This window comes from Monodelphis domestica, chromosome 6, assembly GCF_027887165.1.
Source record: "Monodelphis domestica isolate mMonDom1 chromosome 6, mMonDom1.pri, whole genome shotgun sequence".
Taxonomy (NCBI): domain Eukaryota; kingdom Metazoa; phylum Chordata; class Mammalia; order Didelphimorphia; family Didelphidae; genus Monodelphis; species Monodelphis domestica.
In genome coordinates this window covers 588-21332 of record NC_077232.1, presented here as the reverse complement: position 1 = coordinate 21332, position 20745 = coordinate 588, and the positions used below count along the sequence as shown (strand labels likewise).

Here is a 20745-nt window from a genome sequence, read left to right as displayed (position 1 = left end):
CTTGGCCAAGGGGCCTCTCCTTAGAGCCAAGGGAAAAGGGAGTCAGTCTTTTTTTTTTTGAATTTTTATTTTTAATTTCAAACATTGTTCCTTGGTTACAAAAATCATGCTCTTTTCCTCCCTCCCATTCCCCCACCCATCCCATAGCTGAGGCACAGTTTGACTGGGTATCGCATGTGTTCTTTTTTTTTATAACATTATTTTATTTGGTCGTTTCCGAGCATTATTCATTGGAGAAAAAGATAATTTCCCCCCCGCTCCCCACCTATCCCATAGCTGACATGCGATTCTACTGTGTATCACAAGTGTTCTTGATTCGTACACATTTCCATGTTGTTGGTGTTTGCGTTAGAGTGTTCATTTAGAGTCTCTCCTCAGTCATATCCCCTCAACCCCTCAAGTCTAGCAGTTGCTTTTCCTCGGTGTTTTTACTCCCACAGTTTGTCCTCTGCCTGTGGATAGTGTTTTTTCTCCTAGATCCCTGCAGATTGTTCAGGCACATTGCACTGACACTAATGGAGAAGTCCATTACATTCGATTGTACCACAGTGTATCAGACTCTGTGTACAATGTTCTCCTGGTTCTGCTCCTCTCACTCTGCATCACTTCTTGTGATGTTTCCAGTTTTTTCCAGAGGTTGTTCCAGTCTCCATGGAATTCCTCCACTTTATTATTCCTTTTAGCACAATAGTATCACCAACATATACCACAATTTGTTCAGCCATTCCCCAATTGAAGGGCATCCCCTTGTTATCCAATTTTTGGCCACCACAAAGAGCGCAGCTATGAATCTTCTTGTACAAGTCTTTTTCCTTATTATCTCTTTGGGGTACAAATCCAGCAGTGCTATGGCGGGATCAAAGGGCAGACAGTCTTCCCTTTGGGAATAGTTCCAAATTGCCCTCCAGAATGGTTGGATCAATTCACAACTCCACCAGCAATGAATTAATGTCCCTACTTTGCACCATCCCCTCCAGCATTCATTACTTTCCATAGCTGTCATGTTAGCCAATCTGCTAGGTGTGAGGTGATACCTCAGAGTTGTTTTGATTTGCATCTCTCTGATTATAAGGGATGTAAAGCACTTTTTCATGTGCTTATTAATAGTTTTGATTTCTTTGGCTGAGAACTGCCTGTTCATGTCCCTTGCCCATTTATCAATTGGAGAATGGCTTGATTTTTGTACAATTGATTTAGCTCTTTGTAAATTTGAGTAATTAAACCTTTGTCTGAGGTTTTTATGAGGATTGTTTACCAATTTGTTGCTTTCCTTATGATTTTGGTTACATTGGTTTTGTTTGTACAAAAACTTTTTAATTTGATGTAGTCCAAATTATTTATTTTGCATTTTGTGACTCTTTCTAAGTCTTGCTTGGTTTTAAAGTCTTTCCCTTCCCAAAGGTCTGACATGTATACTATTCTGTGTTCGCCTAATTTTCTTATAGTTTCCTTCTTTATGTTCAAGTCATTCACCCATTTTGAATTTATCTTGGTGTAGGGTGTGAGGTATTGATCAATTCCTAATCTTTCCCACACTGTCCTCCAATTTTCCCAGCAGTTTTTATTGAATAGTAGATTTTTGTCCCAAAAGCTGGGATTTTTGGGTTTGTCATATACTGTCTTGCTGAGGTCACTTACCCTGAGTCTATTCCACTGATCCTCCTTTCTGTCTCTTAGCCAGTACCAAATTGTTTTGATGATCGCTGCTTTATAATAAAGTCTGAGATCTGGGACTGCAAGACCCCCTTCCTTTGCATTTTTTTTTCATTATTTCCCTGGATATCCTTGATCTTTTGTTCTTCCAAATGAACTTTGTTATGGTTTTTCCTAATTCTGTAAAAAAGTTTTTTGGAAGTTCGATGGGTATGGCACTAAATAAATAGATAAGTTTGGGTAGGATGGCCATTTTTATTATGTTAGCTCGTCCTACCCATGAGCAGTTATTGTTTTTCCAATTGCTCAGATCTAGTTTTAGTTGTGTGGAGAGTGTTTTGTAGTTGTGTTCATATAGTTCCTGTGTTTGTATCAGCAGATAGATTCCTAAGTATTTTATATTGTCTAGGGTGATTTTAAATGGAATTTCTCTTTCTAATTCTTGCTGCTGAAATGGTTTGGAGATATATAGGAATGCTAATAACTTATGTGGGTTTATTTTGTATCCTGCAACTTTGCTAAAATTGTTGATTGTTTCAACTAGCTTTTTGGTTGAATCTCTAGGATTCTTTAAGTAGACCATCATGTCATCCGCAAAGAGTGATAACTTGGTCTCCTCCTTGCCTATTTTGATGCCTTCAATTCCTTTATCTTCTCTAATTGCTACTGCTAGTGTTTCTAGTACAATGTCAAATAGTAGGGGTGATAATGGGCATCCTTGTTTCACTCCTGATCTTTTGGGAATGCATCTAGTTCATCCCTGTTGTAGATGATGTTGGCTGATGGTTTTAGATATATGCTGTTCATTATTTTTAGGAAAGACCCATCTATTCCTATTCTTTCTAGTGTTTTCAATAGGTATTAGTGTTGTATTTTGTCAAAGGCTCTTCCAGAATCTATTGAGATAATCATGTGGTTTTTCTTGGTTTGCATGTTGAATATTGAACCATCCTTGCATTCATGGTATAAATCCTACATGATCATAGTGAATGACCCTCATGATCACTTGTGGAGTGTTTTTGCTAGTATCCTGTTTGAGATTTTTGCATCTGTTTTCATTAGGGAGAGTGGTCTATAGTTTTCTTTCTCTGTTTTTGACCTGCCTGGTTTTGGAATCAGTACCATGTTTGTGTCGTAAAAGGAGTTTGGTAGAACTCCCTCTTTGCTTATTATGTCAAATAGTTTGTTTGGGATTAACTGTTCTCTGAATGTTTGATAGAATTCACAGGTGAATCCATCAGGCCCTGGGGATGTTTTCTCAGGCAGTTCTTTGATGGCCTGTCGGATTTCTTTTTCTGATATGGGATTATTTAAGAATTCTATTTCTTCTTCTTTTAGTGCAGGCAATTTATATTTTTGTAAATATTCCTCCATATCGCCTAGATTGGCATATTTATTGCCATATAGTTGGGCAAGGTAGTTTTTAATGATTGCCTTAATTTCCTCTTCATTGGAGGTGCTGTCCCCCTTTTCATCTATGATGCTGTTAATTTGCTTTTCTTCTTTTGTTTTTTAAATTAGATTGACAGTACTTTGTCTATTTTGTTTGTTTTTTTCAAAGTACCAGCTTCTAGTCTTATTAGTTCAATAGTTCTATCACTTTCGATTTTGTTAATTTCTCAAAGGGAGTCAGTCTTATCACTCACCATGTGACCATCTCAAGGAAGCCGTCTGAGGGAGCTCCTCCAGGCTCGAGTTCCAAGATCGAACTGGCTCCCAGGCCTGCTCACAGGACGAGACCAGCCAGAGCCACCTCTCTGGGGAAAGAGAGCGAAGAAAGTAAGTGACCTGAAATATATGGACGATTTTACATCACTTTCCTGCATCTCATCTGTACCAATGGTGGCTTAAGCTTGACTTCGGACAGCCCAGGGGTCTGTCAGCTGTTTCTGCACATCTGTTGAAGGCCATCTTCTTAGATACTTAATCCTTAAGTATGGGTGTAGACATTCCTGATTTTGTTAATGTAAAGTTCCCAGGACATTCCTGATTGTTAGACTAAGTATCTCCATTGTTCCAATCTGGAGATAGCTAAATCCAGTCTTCACAATGGGGGGTGGGGTGCAAGAGAAGATGGGGGCAAACCTGGATTGGTTAAGAGGAAGGAGGGGTGAAGAAATGCCATGCACCTTCATTTGCATCCAGTGATGACTGCTTGCCCACAGGCAAAGGTTCTGTTTCCGTAGCTGGGCAGCTATGATGTGTGAACCATAGGGTTCAGAGATGGCCAGCAGTAGAGACAAAGCGGGGTTACAGGTTTGCAGAAGGGAAAGGCCACACTGAAAATTCCCAGTATTCCTCCAGGATCAGAGTGTGGGGAGCCCAAAGAGTGCTTGGAGATGATTCTAAGAAGTGGGGAAGGTGAGGTTCAGAGAAACCTGGTTGGTCTGCTTCTAGGCTCTTTCCAACTCAATTTGCTAGCCAACCCTCTGCCTTGGGTCTAATGCCATTCTGCAGATCGTGCTTAGTTCAAGGAGGACATCAGCTGGAGTGTCCCAGGGAGGGCCTAGAGCACAGATCCTTTGAGAGTCATTAGAAGGATCTAGGCCTGTTTAGCCAGGAGAGAAGACTGGGGTGAGAGGATTGTTTTCACACGCACAAAAAGGGCCGTCTTGGGCATGAGGGATGACTTTTGTTCTGCTTGGCCCAAGGATAGAACCAGGATCCCTTGGGAGGCCAATTTAAGCTAGATGTCAGGAAGACCATCCTCACTAGGAGAGTTGTTCCAGGGTGGAGGGAGGGGCTCCTTTTGATGTAAAGGTTCCCCCTCTTCTTTCAGGCCTTTGTGGCACGTCTGGATGTTCTCTCTTTGGGGGATGTTAGAGAGGGACTTTCAAAAAGGTATTTGTGAGAATATGTAAAAGACAAGTCAGGCCCACTGAGGAAAGCAGTCGTGCTTGTCTGAGATTGTTGGCCAGGTGCCAGTCTCTCACACAAAGGCACTGCTGCTGTCAGCCAAAGCTCATCATTAAACTCTGAGTCTCCCCTCACTCTGAAGAGCAAAGAAGTCTTTGGAATATTAAGACTGAAAGTACCAGCCCTGCCTTTTCCTAAGTATGTAGAATGGATTAGTTATCACTCTTCTTCAGCTTGCTTACATCTGCAATAGCAACTATAGTGACACTCTGGTGTGAAGTCATTTTCATAAACATTCTGTGGCAATGCTGTAATGCTTAGTACTCTACTCTCTATAAAAGTCTTTCTCTTTGTCATAATAAATGGAGTTCATGGACCTCATGCCTCTTTGTCTGGCCCTTGCTTTTATATCTCTTCATCTATCTCTAGATCTCCATTTCCATCTACCTCTCTGTCTCTGTCTCTGTGCTCTGCCTCTCTCTCCATCTCTTTTTCTGTCTCTGTTTCTCTCTCCCTCTCTCTCTGTCTCTCTCTCTCTCTCTGTCTCTCTGTCTCTGTCTCTGTCTCTGTCTCTCTCCTTCCTTCCTCAATAATGGAACCCTGGCACTCCTTTCACAGTGCCCTCGACCAGTAGTGTTTAGACTAGGCCCATGTTGGTGAACCTCTGGCACTTGTGTCAGCAGGGCTGCTTCCCTCCCCCTCTCTACCATGCCTGAGGACATTTTTCACTTCACCTGCTCCTCTGCCCAGCAGCCCAATGGGAGTGCTTCTTCCTTCCCCTGTCTGAGGTGAGGCAGTGCCAGGGTTGCAGTTTGGGTACTTGGTCCCTAAAAGGTTTGCCATCATGGGACTAGGCAGTCCCTTACAATTGTAATCTTGAGTAGGAGTTGTGGCAACACCCCCTGAACAAGGGGAGAGTTGGAATTATCCTGAACCAAGGCCACAAAGCATGGACAATGTTAGACATTAACGCTGCCACACCCCAGAAATGGGAACCTAGAGCCTTGCTACTTGGAGTCCCAAGATTGTATGCAGCAAGAAGAGTGGGAGGTCTTCGTGGCAAGCAAACTCATTTTGAGCCAGAGCTGCATGCATGTTTGCTCATGACCTTAGCAAAGTCCCTTCAACTCCATTAGCCTCAGTTTCCTCCCTGATCAGGGTGGTGGGGCTGGGCTTTTTGGATCTTCAGTTCTCTGACACTGGATTATTTTTGGGTCTCTTCCAACATAAAATCAACAAGTCATAAGAAATCAAGATAGCATATGTGGGCCAGGCTTAGATGTTTGCCTTGGCTAGTCTAAGTGTCAGGGAAATGGGTATAGTGTAGAGCAGAAAGAAGCCCTTTGCACTAGAGTACTGCCTCTGTAGAGAGAGCCCAGGTTCTCTGCTTGCAATGGCCCTGAGGGTTTCCTAGCTCTCTATCTATGCCTTTCAGGAAGACAGGAAGCAAAGGAGGGTGGGGACTTTGCAGGGTTTGATCTTCCCAGAACTGTTCATACAAGAGATGCTGCATGAAGTCCCTGATCCTATAATAAAGCAAGCTCATTAAAACCCAGGTGGCAGGGCAGGCCCAAAGGAGGCTGACTCACCCCTTGGTCAGTGAATCTGTAGCAGGAATTCTGGAAAGCAGAAAAAACGCCAAGCAAACTAGTGACCAACAGAGCCAGGGTTGACTTGGCCAGGGTTCAGGAAGTGGTTACTGCTCCCCACACCAGGGTAGGTTCTGCTTTTCCTTGTCTTCCTGACTTTGATTTCCATGAGCACTGGGGGCCTGCCAGTCACGCTATCCACAAGCCTTTAAATACTTACTATGAGCCAGCCACCGTGCTCAACACTGTCTAGGGTAAAGAAAGGCCCACCCACCTCCCCTGCTCCCCAGGAGCTCCCAGTCTAATGGGGGAGACAACATGCAAACAACTGAAATAGGTAGAGTGTAAACTGGTGGTAATCTCAGAGGGGAAGGCAGGAACATTAAGGAGGACTGGGAAGGGTTTCCTGTGGAAGGTGGAAGTCCAGCTGGGTCTTGAAGGAAGCCAGGAGGCAATGGTGAGGAGAGGGGTCACTTCAGATCTCTGGAAGAGCCTGGATAGAGTCACAGAGAAGAGGAATGAAGGGAGAGAAAGATCAAATGTGTGAGGAACAGCCAGTGGGTCAGAGGGTGTGGATGGGAAAAGGCTGATGATGATGGGTTCTGAATGCCAAACAGAACATTTTGTATTTGATGCTGGAGGCCATAGGGAGCCACTGGAGTTTATTGAGTAGGGGGTGACATGGTCAGATCTACACTTTAGGAAAATCTCTTTGGGGCTTGAATGGATTGAATAGGAGAGAGATTTGAGGCAGGCAGATACTCCATCCCACCCCCCAACAGCTATTTACCCCACCCCTGTATTAGGTGGTGTTTCTTTAAATATTTTGTGACACTGTAAGATTGCTGGGCAACCCTACAGACCAATGGGATATTGAGGACTCAGACTCTGCTTCCCTCCAGCCTCTCCCTCCCACTTTCAGTTAGGTTTCAGATGGAGTCCAACTGCGATTCAGTAGTGAGTAAGTTGCCTGATTTTGTTTGCTATATAACTCACTCACTCTTTACTTAGTGGAATAAGGGTTCATTTAAGGAAGGGAAGGAAGGGGATTTGGATGGAAGAGCGGGTTTAGGGCTTCCCTGATCCTGAGTCAGTCTTAAGCAGAGAATGAAATGATACTGCCCTAGATGAAGACAGACAGGGCTAATGGGATGGAGGATCCTTGAATTCTTTTAGAGAGGAGAGTCAGTAACAGGGAAGGGCCAAAGGAAAAGTCAGTAACTTCCAGTGGCAGGAGAGGAAAGATTCAGCCATCTCTAGGTGCCAAGAGCCGAGAGATAAAGAACCAAAATGTCCAGGCAGTTTGGATCTCATTTAACAGCTTCTTCCCGGTGACATTCTCTTCTGGAATGCTCCTTGATTGACAGCTCTGCAAACCTGCACCTCTTTGCCTCTGTTTGCAGGCTTTCCTCCATTTTACTTTTCCACACCCCGCCCCCCCCCCCCCCCCAGCAGCTATTTACAAAAGTTCAGGTGTGAGGTCATGACAGTCTGGGCCAGGGTGGAGGTCACGAGAGAATTCAAGAGATATTGTGAGGGTGAAAGGTTATATGGATGTGGGGCAATGAGTGGGAGTCAAGGAGGAAGCTGGGGTCATGGCCTGATTATCTAGGACAGTGATGGTGAACCTTTTAGGGATGGAGTGCCAGGCCATGCCCCCACCCCACCCCCGCCTCAGTGCTGTGTCCCTCCTCCCAACAAGTGCTTGGTGGCCCCCCCTTACCCCACACAGGGGAGGGAGAAAGTGCTCCCATTGGGCTGCTGGGCACGCATTTAGGGTTTGGGTTAGGAATGTCCTTGGCCAATAGAGAGGGCTGGGAGTGGCCCTGGCACTCCTCTCCCCTCCAGTTCTGCCACCTGTGAGTCACCCATCCTACCCCCTAGACCTCCCATTGGGCTGCTGGGCAGATGAGTGAGGAGAGGTGTTGGAGAGGAGGAGGGGAGCTGCTCCACCCAGTCCCTCTGCCTTTCTAGTAAGGAACTGTGGAAGAGAGAAAGTGGGAAAGTATGCAAAAAGACTGAAGCAGTCGAGGCTGATGACCTGTCAGTCAAACGAATGTTCTTTCTAGAATGTTACTGGGAGAAACAGTTAGAGGCAAACCAACTGCTTGGTGGAACCTTGTGGCATTGAAGGAAGGAAGAAGACTTTTCTCTCTTGATTAAGGAGACAGAAGAAAGGCCAAAAGTCCAGATCTCTCTCTCTCTCTCTCTCTCTCTCTCTCTCTCTCTCTCTCTCTCTCTCTCTCTCTCTCTCTCTCTCTCTCTCATTTGCTTTGTTGACAAGAGTGACTAAACTTCCAGACCTATCAACCATTTCTCTCAATTGAACTATATTCCAACCTCCTCCAATATAAGACTCAATGTAGTATTAGGGAAATCCCCAACCCTCTTAGCTCCATCTTTCTCCCTTCCTGTCTTCCCCAAATAAACCCCTTACTTAAGATAAAGAAGAGAAAAGTATATTCATTGGAGATATCATAAACTCAGTCCTGAATTGATTTAGAAGAAGAAAAAAAGAAGAAGGAAGGGGGAGGGAGGCTGAAGAGAAGAAGAGGGAGGAAGGGAGAAAGAAGGGAGGAGGGAAAGACGAAGAAAGAAGATAACTGCCTGATCTGTTAGTTATCAATTACCAATCAATATAGTCCCTTATTATTACTTATTACAGAACTTGGGGTGGGGTGGTGGCCCCCTGCCCAGAGAGCACTCTGTGTGCCATCTTTGGCACCTGTGCCATAGGTTCTCCATCAAAGATCTAGGAGAATGCTAGTGTCCTTGACAAGGGAGCCCTTCCTCACTACCCTAATCTTCCCTGTGGGGTTGGGGCTGGGGAACGAGGTGGACAGTGTTGCAGCCACATTCCCCAAAGCAGAGGCTGCTGGGTAGGGGAATCTAAACGTCTGTCTGCCTGTCTGTCTGCCTGTCTGCCTGCCTGTCTGTCTGTCTGTCTGTCTGTGTAGATCATGAACCTTTAATTCTGGGATGGAAGGTGACTTGCCCAAGGTAACCCAGGGAGGAAAGGAAATGAGGTCCGGGGCAAGATGAAGAGAGAAGCTCCACGGGGAGGACCAAGCCGATTTGAGACATGCGGAATGGAAGTGGGGCAGCCAGCAGGGCACCGAGGGCCGGTAGTTTGGGCTCCGAGCGCACCCTGGTGGCCGCTGCTGAGATTGCACCTGGCTTCCCCCTTGCTCTGGGAATGCGCGTGGCTCCGCGGGAGGGCGCACCTCCACCCCGCCCGTCAGCTACCCAGAAGGGAAAGGAGTCTGGAAATCGGGGACCACAGCGGCAGCTCTGTCGGCCCGAGGGAGGCAGCGAGGAGCCGCCGCACATCAAAGCCAACATCAAACCCTCCGCCACAGCGCTGCGCCCTCCTCAGCTTCCCTCGGCTCTCCGACAGGGCAGGAAAAGGCGAACCAGCCAGTTCGACGGTGCGCGCTGCTAGGGCCAAGGGCTCCGGGCCTTGATCTCCTGCTGGGCTTCGGGGGGTGCCGGGGCTGGCTCAGTGGCTAGAGAGCCTGGCTTCCGATCTGGCCTCAGAGATTCCTAGCTGTGTGACCCTGGGCAAGTCACTTAACCCCTTACTGCGGCTCCCCCGGATTCAGCAGCCATTCTAAGGCAGAAGACTTGGGAGCCCCCTCAGCGGTCCAGGGAGCAGCCACTTTCCTCTGCCCACCTGGGGCTCGTCGGGGGAATATGCTTGTGAGGGGGGAGCTCATTGGCCAAGATCCCCAGGGGCCTCCTGGGAAGAGCAGGCTGGAGCTGCAGGAGAGGCGCCCCTTCGTGGGGGCTGGGAAGTCTCCCCCCCCCTTCTCCTGGGGGAAAGCTGGAGAGGGGGAGGCAGGGCTTTGGGAGGGGCTCCCATTGGGCTTGGCTGAGCGGGCTCCTCCTTCCCCCCTTCCACATGGGTACTTGGAACACCAAATCCTGACAGCTTTGTGCACTAGCCAGAGTCCTGGGCCTGCGTTTGACTGGACGGGTCTTGGACAGATTCCTTCCCTGGGGTGGCCCAGTTCCCTAGTGGGGAGGGGGGCCGACTGCCTTCTCAGCCTGCTCTGAGCTCTAGACTCGGGCTTCCGTGGTAACATTCCGAGTGAGAGGCAGCCAGTGTTCTCCAGTGGCCGGGCTGGGGCTGGGGCACACCACGGTCCACGGTGTGGACAACCTCGCAGAAATAACTGATGGGCAAACTTCCTGCTAATCCAAGGGATGGGACGGAGGCAAACTTTCTAAGTCTTGTTATGCATCTCAGAAGGGCCCCGAGCAAAGCCAAGACAGCCAATGCTGGGAGGAGCCGCGCACTGAGACATTTGTGCTGGGGTTTCCCACTGCTGCAGACATGGTGGAGAGTGGCGCGATGAATGCCTTTAGGTCTTCTTCCCAGCTGCTGGCAAACATTCTTTCCATTCTACAGACAAGGAAACTGAGGTTCAGAAAAGGTAAGGGACTTACTCAGGGTCACACAGCTGTGAAATGTCCTGGTAGGTTTGGAGCCCAACTCCTCTCCATTCCAAGTCCATTTCTCTGTCTTCCTCTCCATCAGCACCACCTTTCTGGCTCCCAGCTCCAGCCCCCAGGGGAGACACAGAGAGCAAAATAGGGCCCATTCCACATTCCAAAATTCCAAAATTGAAGGGATCCTAGATCAAGAGCTGGAGGGGACTTCAGGGGTTCAATCTTGTGCCTTCATTTTACAGATGGGGAAACTGAGACTCAGGGATCCCAAGATCATGTTGTCTCTTATCATAATATTGTCCCGAGGGTTTGCCTGTGAGAGTCTGTGAGGGCCATAAAAGAGACGGGCAGGGACTGGAGAGAGAGAGAGGTGAGGGAGAGGAAGAAGTTCATGGCAAACAGGCCCCCCCGTGGTCGGGGAACTTAGAAGAAGGCTGCGATTGGACCCTGGGACTGCCTCCCCTTTCTAACGGGGGAGATATAGGAACTGAATCGAAACAATATTCAATGGGAAGTCGCCCTTCAAAGCGGAGGAGACTCCATTGCTCGTCTGTTTGCTTCCCCAGCTCAGAAAAGGGCAGAGGAGAGGACCAGGGCCTGGCGTAGCTGCTCTACTGACAGGAGCAAAGCAAGCAGAGCCAATGGGAAACAACAAGTGTGTCCGCGGGCACTGCAGCGTAGTTGTGCATGCGGCGGAAGGACAAGGATGCAGCTGAGCAGACTGTCTGCAAAGACCTCTATTCAGGTGATGCCGAATGAAATCACATGCTGACCACGACTGTGCAACTAGACAGGGGAGAGAAAGGGGGAGAAGAGGAGGAGAGGGGAGGAGTGGCAGAAAGAGGGACCCAGGAGGGAAACGGGGAACAGGGAAGAGACAGGGAAAGGGAAGCAATCTGGAAGCCAAGAGCCAGAGAGGGTCGGTCCTCCGGCTGCCTGCAAGGTGGTGCCAAAGCTCTGGGCTTTCTTCGGTACTTTCTTTGCTTCTGTGTGGATGGGGGTGAAGGTGTCAGCTTTCCCCTGTCTGTCTGCTTTTGGCCACAGCTATTAAGTTTTCATCTTGTAAAAAATGGCAGACAAACCAGCAGCGAGCAGGCCGAGCCAAATGCCGCTGTACTCTGGACACAGACCAGAAAAGTGCCTGAGGCGCAGATGGGGGGACTCAGTGGGGCTCCCCAGTGGGAGGCTGCCTGCCTAAAGTGACAGAAAGCAGAGTTTTCTGGGAGGGCTGAGGGGGCCATAGAGGTGACTTTGGGGGTGGCAATGGCTGGAGGTGGTGACTTCTGGGACTTGGGGAAGGGCTTGAGGTTGGTGCGTGTCCACAAGGATAGGTAACTTGCGGGGGGGGGGGGGGGGGAGCAGGTGCAGGCAGCCTGAGGATGATATTGTGAGTGGCAAGGGCAGGTGACCAGGGGTGGGGTGTGTAAGGATCATTTTAGCGTTGTGACCTGAACTCTATTAGTTATTTGTCGCCATGGGATTTCCCTAATAAAATACCCAAGACCGCTGGAAATTTATGGTGACTTAATTAACATAGTGGAAAGAAATTAAGAAGAAGGGAGAAGGAAAGGGTGTAGGATTTCTCCTGCCTGGCTTGTGCCAGGGGGAAGATTAGAGGCTCTAGAAGGTAAGGTTTTGGAGAGTAAAGGAGGAAGGAATCAGCCTGAACTCCAAGAGGGCTCAACCATGATGCCTGAACCTGAATTAGCTCAAGGGCAAACTCACCACCAAACCCAGACAACTAGCTGCCATGCCATGATGTCGGAACACTTAGCCCGCTGTCAGCCAGAGCTGCCTCTCCGGGGAAAGAGACAGCTGAGAGGAAGCCCCGTGGAAAAAACCCTGGATGACTCTACCTCCCTTTCCTGCGTCTCCTCTGCACCAATCATAGCCTAAGCTTGACCTAGGACATCCCAGGGGTCTGTCAGCTGTTTCTGATTTGTCCATTTCTCTATCAAGGGCCATCTTTCTAAACACTCAATCCTCCAGCAGGGTCACAGACATTCCCGATTTTGTAGACAAAGTAGGGTGGAGTAATGCCAAGTTTCCCAGACGTCCCTGATGTTGTTAGACTAAGCATCTTCATGGTTACAGATCAGGAGATGGTGAAATCCAACCTTCACAGGGGGAAGGTGGAAGAAGTTGTTTATGGTAGATACGCAGATCTCAGAAGGGTGGAATTCTGCTGAGTGCTCATCGGGGTGGTCTTCTCTGGCCAGACAGGTTTCCTTCATTGGTCCCCTGAAACTTGTAGGCTTCTGCATCCCACTCCATGCCCCTCTCTTTGTTTCTGCACAGCTAGCTGTCCTGGGAGGCCTGTCTGACCGGCCCAATGAATCTTGGAAAAGAAATACATTTTTTAGGAGGAAAGGCATGTCAGAGGGTGCCTATTCAGAGGGGGAAGGTCGAGCTTAGATGTTCCCAGGAGGGGGAGGGAGAATTGGAGGGCTCTGGAGGGCCTCCATGTAGAGACAGAAGAGAAGGAACATATTTGTGAAGGGGTCAGGTCTGGGGATTTCCTCTGCATGAAGGTGCAGGTACTCTTAGGTTGTCTTGTGAGCTGCTGTTCCAGCCAAACAACTCCTGAGATGAGGGCCAAGCTGGCTGGCTTTGTAGGATTTCTCCTCCGGGATTTCCTAGCAGGGCCACGGCAGAACAAGGGCTCTGAGTCTGAATTCTTTGGATTCGAGCCTGATCCCTCTGGGACAAGTAGCCAATGTCTCCCTCCTGTCTATTCAAAAGAAATTCCCAGGCATTCCAGAAACTCATTCCTCTCTGGCCCTCTTCTCTCTGACCAGGGAAGTACTAGCACTAATGCTAATGAACTATAGAGAGAAGGGATGGGTTTCTTGGGTCTGGCTCCAATAGATCGGCTAGAGGCCTTTGAACACTTGGAGCTTACCTTTTGGGGGGAAAAGGCCCCATTTCTGCACATTTTCTGCTGAAGGCCCCTATTTCATCTTACTAGGAACTGCTTTGACTCTCTGGGTAGGGTAGCTCAGTAGGAGAGTTACAAACATATAGACACACCTTGCCAGCACAGATATGAGACATCTGTGGAACCGAAGGACCCTGGTGCTGTCCATCCTCTACCAAAGATGTAGAGTTGGACTTCCAGAGTTCACAAAATGGCAGCCTACCTGCCTGGTGCATCCTGGGCTGTCTTATTCAGGCTGAAGCTAGGAGGGCCTTGCCAATTCCTGCAATAGTATTTAGTTTCTTTTATTTATTTATATATTTAGAAGTATATAAATTATATCTACATAAAGGAATTATACATCAAAGACACAGGTGTAAGGTGTCTGGCACACAGTAGGTACATTTGTTGTGGGGGACTTGGGGTGAACCCCCGGGGTTTGGGAAGGGTACCTTTTGCAAGGATGCAAGACTTTGAAACTTAGCTTGAAAAGAAAAAAAAGGGAGATTTTTTAGCTTATAAAGTAAGCCAGGACACTGCCTCCTAGGGGAACAACATGGAGATGACATGATTTCTGGGGTCTTTATACTCTTTAGACAGTGAAGACATGACTTTGTACCATTCTGAGGACGTGACTCCAGAGTGCTATGCAGCGAGGCATGGGCAGGGGGGAGGTTTGCCTGAAGCCTTAAGGGGTGACCCTCATAGTTGAGGGCACATGACAGGGAGATGTCTTAGACACAACCTGGTGGTATCACGGCGTAGCCTGGAGGTGTATCTCTGTCCTTCTCAAATCTAAAGGATGATCCAAGGAGGAGAATCCTTTCAGGCTCTTCTCAGAGTTCTCAGCTGTTCTGGGGTTAGGAGGCACAAGGATAGGAAGGAGCAAAGGAATTGTCCAGCTTGTAGTTTGCCTGAAACACTTCTATAGTTTGGGGCTTCAGTGCCCATGCCACATGGAACCATCCCCAAGGCCCTTTCCAGTCCTCCACCTTCCTGGCCCCCTTTTCTGTGACCCCAGGACCCCGGCTTCCTGCCTGACCTTCCATGTCCTGACCTTGGGCCTTTCTAATGGCTGCCTCACATGCTCTGCCTGACCCCCTGGCCTCCTGGCTTTCTTCAAGTCTCAGCCGATGTCTCTTGCCTCCTGAACAAGGTGTCAGGTTCCACCTTTCTATATTGCACACAGCTTGTTTGGACACCACCCCAGACATATTGCCTCCCCCATTAGACTGTGAGTTCCTAGGAGGAGGGCAGACTCTGCCATTCCCTTCCTTGGTATCCATGGAAGTTTTAAATAGTGTCTGGTCCAGAGCAGCCCCTCCAGAGATGCTGATTGACTTGACTTTAGAAATGGTAAAGGGGAGGGATTCCGAAAGACCTGGGTGACCTGTGGTGGAAGGATACGAGCAGCTCCAGGAGGCCCATTTCTGCTCTGATGGCAGCACAGTAAAGGCCCAGAACTGGGGAAGACTTCAGGGCTCTGCTGCAGGCCTGTCCAGATCACACTCATGGGTGAAGGGGTTTTGCCAGACCTTTTCCTGCTTGGCCAAAAGAATAGAGAGTAGGGGTAGGGGTGGGGGAGAAGCTCTGTGTGTGTGTGTGTGTGTGTGTGTGTGTGTAGGAGGAGAAACTCTGAGTGTGTGTGTGTGTGAATAGGAGGAGAAGCTGTGTGTGTGTGTGTGTGTGTGTAGGAGGAGAAGCTCTGAGTGTGTGTGTGTGTGAATAGGAGGAGAAGCTGTGTGTCTGTGTGTAGGAGGAGAAACTCTCTGTGTGTGTAGGAGAAGCTCTGTGTGTGTGTGTGAGTAGGAGGAAAAGCTCTGTGTATGTGTAGGAGGAGAAGCTCTCTGTGTGTGTGAATAGGAGGAGAAGCTGTGTGTGTGTGTGTGAACAGGAGGAGAAACTCTGTGTGTGTGAATAGGAGGAGAAGCTGTGTGTGTGTGTGAATAGGAGGAGAAGCTGTGTGTGTGTGTGTGAGTAGGAGGAGAAGCTGTGTATGTGTGTGTTTGTGTAGGAGGAGAAACTGTGTGTGTGTGTAGGAGGAGAAGCTCTCTGTGTGTGTGAATAGGAGGAGAAGCTGTGTGTGTGTGTGTGAGTAGGAGGAGAAGCTGTGTATGTGTGTGTTTGTGTAGGAGGAGAAACTGTGTGTGTGTGTAGGAGGAGAAGCTCTCTGTGTGTGTGTATGTGTGTGTGTGTAGGAGGAGAAGCTCTGTGTATGTGTAGGAGGAGAAGCTCTCTGTGTGTGTGAATAGGAGGAGAAGCTATGTGTGTGTGTGTGAACAGGAGGAGAAACTCTGTGTGTGTGAATAGGAGGAGAAGCTGTGTGTGTGTGTGAATAGGAGGAGAAGCTGTGTGTGTGTGTGTGAGTAGGAGGAGAAGCTGTGTATGTGTGTGTTTGTGTAGGAGGAGAAACTGTGTGTGTGTGTAGGAGGAGAAGCTCTCTGTGTGTGTGTATGTGTGTGTGTGTGAGCAGGAGAAGAAACTCTGTGTGTGTGTGTGTGTAGGAGGAGAAGCTCTGTGTGTGTGTGTGAACAGGAGGAGAAACTCTGTATGTGTGTGTGTAGGAGGAGAAGCTCTGTGTGTGTGTGTGAGCAGGAGGAGAAACTGTGTGTGTGTGTGTATGTGTGTGTAGGAGAAGCTCTGTGTGTGTGTGTGAGTAGGAGGAGAAGCTATGTGTGTGTGTGTGAGTAGGAGGAGAAGCTGTGTGTGTGTATGTGTATGAACAGGGATAGAAGCTGTGTGTGCATGTGTGTGCCCATGTGCTGAGAGAGAGCAAAGACATGATCACTATGTCATGGAGACTAATGAGGGGAGTGCTTGGCCTTGTCACTCAGTCTGGTAAACTGTGGTCCTCAGGTTTCTGTGAAGGAGGGCTGGAGCTCAGGGCATGCTGAAAAGCACAGACTTCCCCAGAGGCCTTCATCCGCCTTTCCCCAATTGGAAGTGCAAGGAGATGTCAAGGCCTGTGAATGTGAGGAGCCTCACTATTAAGCCAGGACAAGCTTGTGCAAGAGTGTTGGTTGAGCTCATCCCCCACCCTCCAAGAGGAGATGCCTGGCAACTGTTGCCCACTTCTTGGCAAGGGAGCTGGAACTGAGCAAATTATCCACAACCAGGAGAACAGTCTTGCTTTCAATGGAAAAAGCCCCCTTGGTGATCACCAGTCTACCATTTTCCTCAGGTAGGAGTGCTTGTGGAGTAGCAGGAGCTGCTAATTCCTGAGGAACAGGAGGGGGAAGGATTTCAAGTGGATCCCATAGCTCTTTTCCTCCCTACAAATCCTGACTTTTCCTTCTGCTCCTGTTTGTTCTTTAAAACAAATGTTTGCTCCACCAGCAGCCAAAGGGCCACATATGCATTAATATTAGAGTATATATATAAAACTTATATTACTGCAAAATAAAAAAAGATTAATATTTATTTTATGTACTTTAAGTACAAGAAATAAGAAAAGGAAAAGTCAATTATTTTATTATAAATTGTTATATTTATAATTAATATATACTACCAGTTATTATTTTTCATAAAGTTTATTAATAATCACTTGAGATAGAAAAGGTAGATAAACATACATTTGAAGTATTTTCCTTACTCTAAAATCTGATCACATGCAGCCATCCTCCTGTTAATTTTAGTTTTACTCCACCCTGCTTAGTCTTTAGAATTTTAGCAACCAAGGAATGTATACACCCCCACTTAAGGATTAACTGTGAGGAGGATGGCCTATGACCGACATGTGCTAGCAAGTGACAAATGTTAGATTTAAAATAGTTTTGAGTGTTAAATAGTTGTAGATAAGCGAGTGGGAGCCATAAACTGTGATAATTAAAATGTTTGGGAGCAAGGGAAATATATCTATATCTATATCTATCTATATATCTATATCTATATCTATATCTATATCTATCTATCTATCTATCTATCTATCTATCTATCTATCTATCTATCTATCTCAATTATGACCACTGAAATATGTTTTCTACTGTGTCTTGGTTTTATATAAATATAAGATGGTTGCCAGGGAATATATTCCCAATTTATGAATATGCCCAAGCCAACTGGGTTTTATAGAGAAATTTAATTTATAATACACTGATTAATCAATAGAAAAGGAGAGAAAGTAAGAAAGGAATAAGAATGAATAAATCAGTAAGTTGGTTTTATCACTCACCCAAGATCTCTCTAGGTAAGGCTTCTCATGCCAACCTCAGGCTCCACCTTCAAGAGAGCCTCCTTTCAAGAAATGTTTCCAGAGAATTCTCCTCCTTCAGAGCCAGCCTTCTCTCCTGGTCCTCCAACAGAGCAACCTCCTCAGTCCTCCTTCAGAGCCACCTCGCTCAGAGCAAAACCTCCTCCTGTTCTCAGACCCCTCTATCTTTAAGGAAACCATCTAAGTTCCCTCCCCTCAGTTCTCACATCTACCAATCACTGTCCATGTCTTCCCTGCGCCAATGGTGGCTCTAGCTTAACCCAGGACCGCCCAGAGGTCTGTGGCTTTGCACATGTCTGTTGAAGGTCATATTCTCAAATAATTAAATCTTGATCTTTGCTGCAGCCCTTCCTAAATCCTGTTACTCTAAGTAGGGTGGAGATTGTATTTTCCAAGACCTGGTTCTGTCATTCCAAGTATCTCTATTGTATCAATTCTAAAATCAATCATGACTCAAAGAACTTCCTGTTCTATGCTTAACCATAGGTCAAAACCCTTTTCCATTGTTTAGCAAAAGGTTTAGGTCCTAAAGTAGTCTTAAGTAGGGAGGAGAAGGATCCTCCCATGCCATGGAGTTTCACATTCCAATAGAGTTCTTACTATCAGTAGGAAATTTTTCAAGTATGAAATTTCCCAATGGGGAAATTTCCAACATTCATAAGTCTAAGAAATTTTAAGGTTTACACAAATCAGAAACAACTGACAGACCCCCCCCCCCCCAGGGTTGTCCTAAGCCAAGCTTAAGCTATCACTGGTACATATGAGACACAGGAAGTGATGTAAAGAACTGTCTATATATTTCCCATCACTTCCTCTCTCTCTGGGGCTCTTTCAGAGACGATGGGCTTGCTTGGCGACATTGGTCTGTCACGGTTTGGCATTGGGAGCTCATGGTGGCATTCTTAGCATCCTTGGTGAATGGCTAGGCTGATTCCTCTTTTCCTTTACCTCCTGAAGGAAACTATCCTCTGAGGAGACCCCTCAACTTGGAGGAGGCCTCGTGGCTGGAAGTCGAGCTATATTTAGAAGGTCCCTTGGCCTAAGCTTCTGAACTCCTATCTAGCTTGCCAGAGCACTCCAATTCCCTTTCCTCTCTCTCTTCTTAATTTCTTCCCTCTATTGTAATTAAACCACCATAAACATCTCAAACTGACTTGAGTGTTTTATTGGGATTGAATTTAAATGCCTGGTGACCACTAAAATAATATATTCAGTCAGCAGTCCCTGATTTTACCCCTTACACTCCTAAATCTCTATCTCCCTCATGTCCCTCCTCCAGCCAAGTGTCTGTGCCAAAAGGGCCCGGGTGGGCTCTGCTCACTCTCTTTTATTGACATTCACAGATGTTCATGGACATTCACGGACACAACTCTGGCACGTGAAGAATGTTGATGAACCGGTCAGCCACTGAGGAGGAGGGGAAATAAATCCCCTCAACACAAAATAAAAATAAAAGCAATAATAAAATAAAAATTCAGGAATTCATTGTGTTCCTAAAAACAGTGTCCACTTGTCTATGAACTATTATCTCCAGTGCATGTGTCAGAATACAGTCAATCAGTTTCAATAGAAGGTGCTCTCTTTACCTGTGAGCAATCTAAGAGTCCCTTTCTCCAATTTTTATAGCTATTGGAATGATTAACAGTACTTGAAACAGACCTTCCCAGGAAGACTGAGTAGCTCTAGAACAATGGAAGTTCTTTATGTATACCTTGTCTCAAGTTCAGGTCATGAAGTGAAAAGTCTATAGGTCCTGCTTGTACTACAGTAGTTCATGCAACTTGTTCTGCAATTCCCGTATATAGGAAACAATAGAAGTATCCCCCACCCCCACCCCCAATAGTGATGTATATGCAGGAGAAAAAAGCTTCACCTGTATAGGGGGATATCCAAAAAGCATCTGAAATGGTGAGGTGTAGATCTTCTCTAGGCCTGCCTCAGATATAAAATAAAGCTAGAGGAAGAACTTCAGGCCATTTTAGATGTGTTTCAATGCATAGCTTGCCAATCATAGTTTTAAGCTCTCTGTTCATTGTTTCAACTTGGTCTGAGATCTGAGGATGATATGGTACATGGAATTTGGGAGTTATCCCCAAACAAGAATATACCTGACATAAAACTGAATTGATAAAATGACTTCCCCTGTCTGAATCAATATGTGCAGGTAGGCCAAAGCAAGGAATAATCTCTTTTAAGAGTACCTTGGCCACAAAAACCACTGTGGCTCGGGCAGTAGAAAATACTTCTGGCCATCTGGCCAGTTGATCCACTATGACTAGACAAAATTTGTAATGTCCAGCTTGAGGCATAGTGATAAAATCTATTCTCAGGTATTCAAAAGGTGTGTAAGCCAGAGGATGCCTATGAAATGCTTTGCCATGAAAAGAGTGCTGGTTATATGTTGGCAAGTAGACCAGGCTGTACACCCTTTAGAGCCTATGGTAGTTATGTCAGGAGCTATCCACACTCTTTTAACAAGTCCACAATTCCCTGGGTATCAAAGTGACCATTTTTATGAATAGATTGGCAAATTTGGTGATAACAACTTTTAGGGAGCAGGGGTTTTCCTTCAGTGGACACCCATACTTCATTTATCAGTTTAGCCTTAAATTTTTGTTTCCATTTTCTACTTACTTTTCATTATAGGAAAGTGGCTAATCTAATTCATTATTTGTTGTCAAAATTAAAATTAATTCAAGTCCTTCTATGGCCACTAGCTTTGTAGTGGTGTGTGCTCCATTTCCCCCCTTAGAGACAGGGTCAGTTCCACCTATATAGGCAGAGCAATGAACTATGGCCAGGGCTTTGGGTAGCTGGAAAGCAGGAAGAACTTGATTAATAATTTCTGCGTTTGCTATAGATTTTCTAGCTGAGGTTAAAAATCCTCTCTGAAGCCATAACATACCCACTGCATGACAAATTCCAAATGCATACCTGGAAGCTGTGTAAATTGTTGCCTTTTTGTCTCTGGCAATTATACAGGCATGTTTTAAAGCTGTAAATTCTGCACCTTAAGTGCTTATATTGAGGGCAATGAAGCTGACCACACAGTGGCAAATTCTGTGACT

General features: G+C 46.6%; 1 long non-coding RNA gene across 1 annotated transcript; it reads left to right on the top strand.

The window, feature by feature from the left end:
- The first annotated feature begins 7025 nt into the window (after window positions 1–7025).
- Window positions 7026–19150, top strand: LOC130455167 (uncharacterized). Its single transcript, XR_008913106.1, has 4 exons — window positions 7026–7059; window positions 10348–10534; window positions 11117–11295; window positions 19021–19150. It is a non-coding gene; the product is annotated as an uncharacterized LOC130455167 (long non-coding RNA).
- The last annotated feature ends 1595 nt before the right edge of the window (window positions 19151–20745 follow it).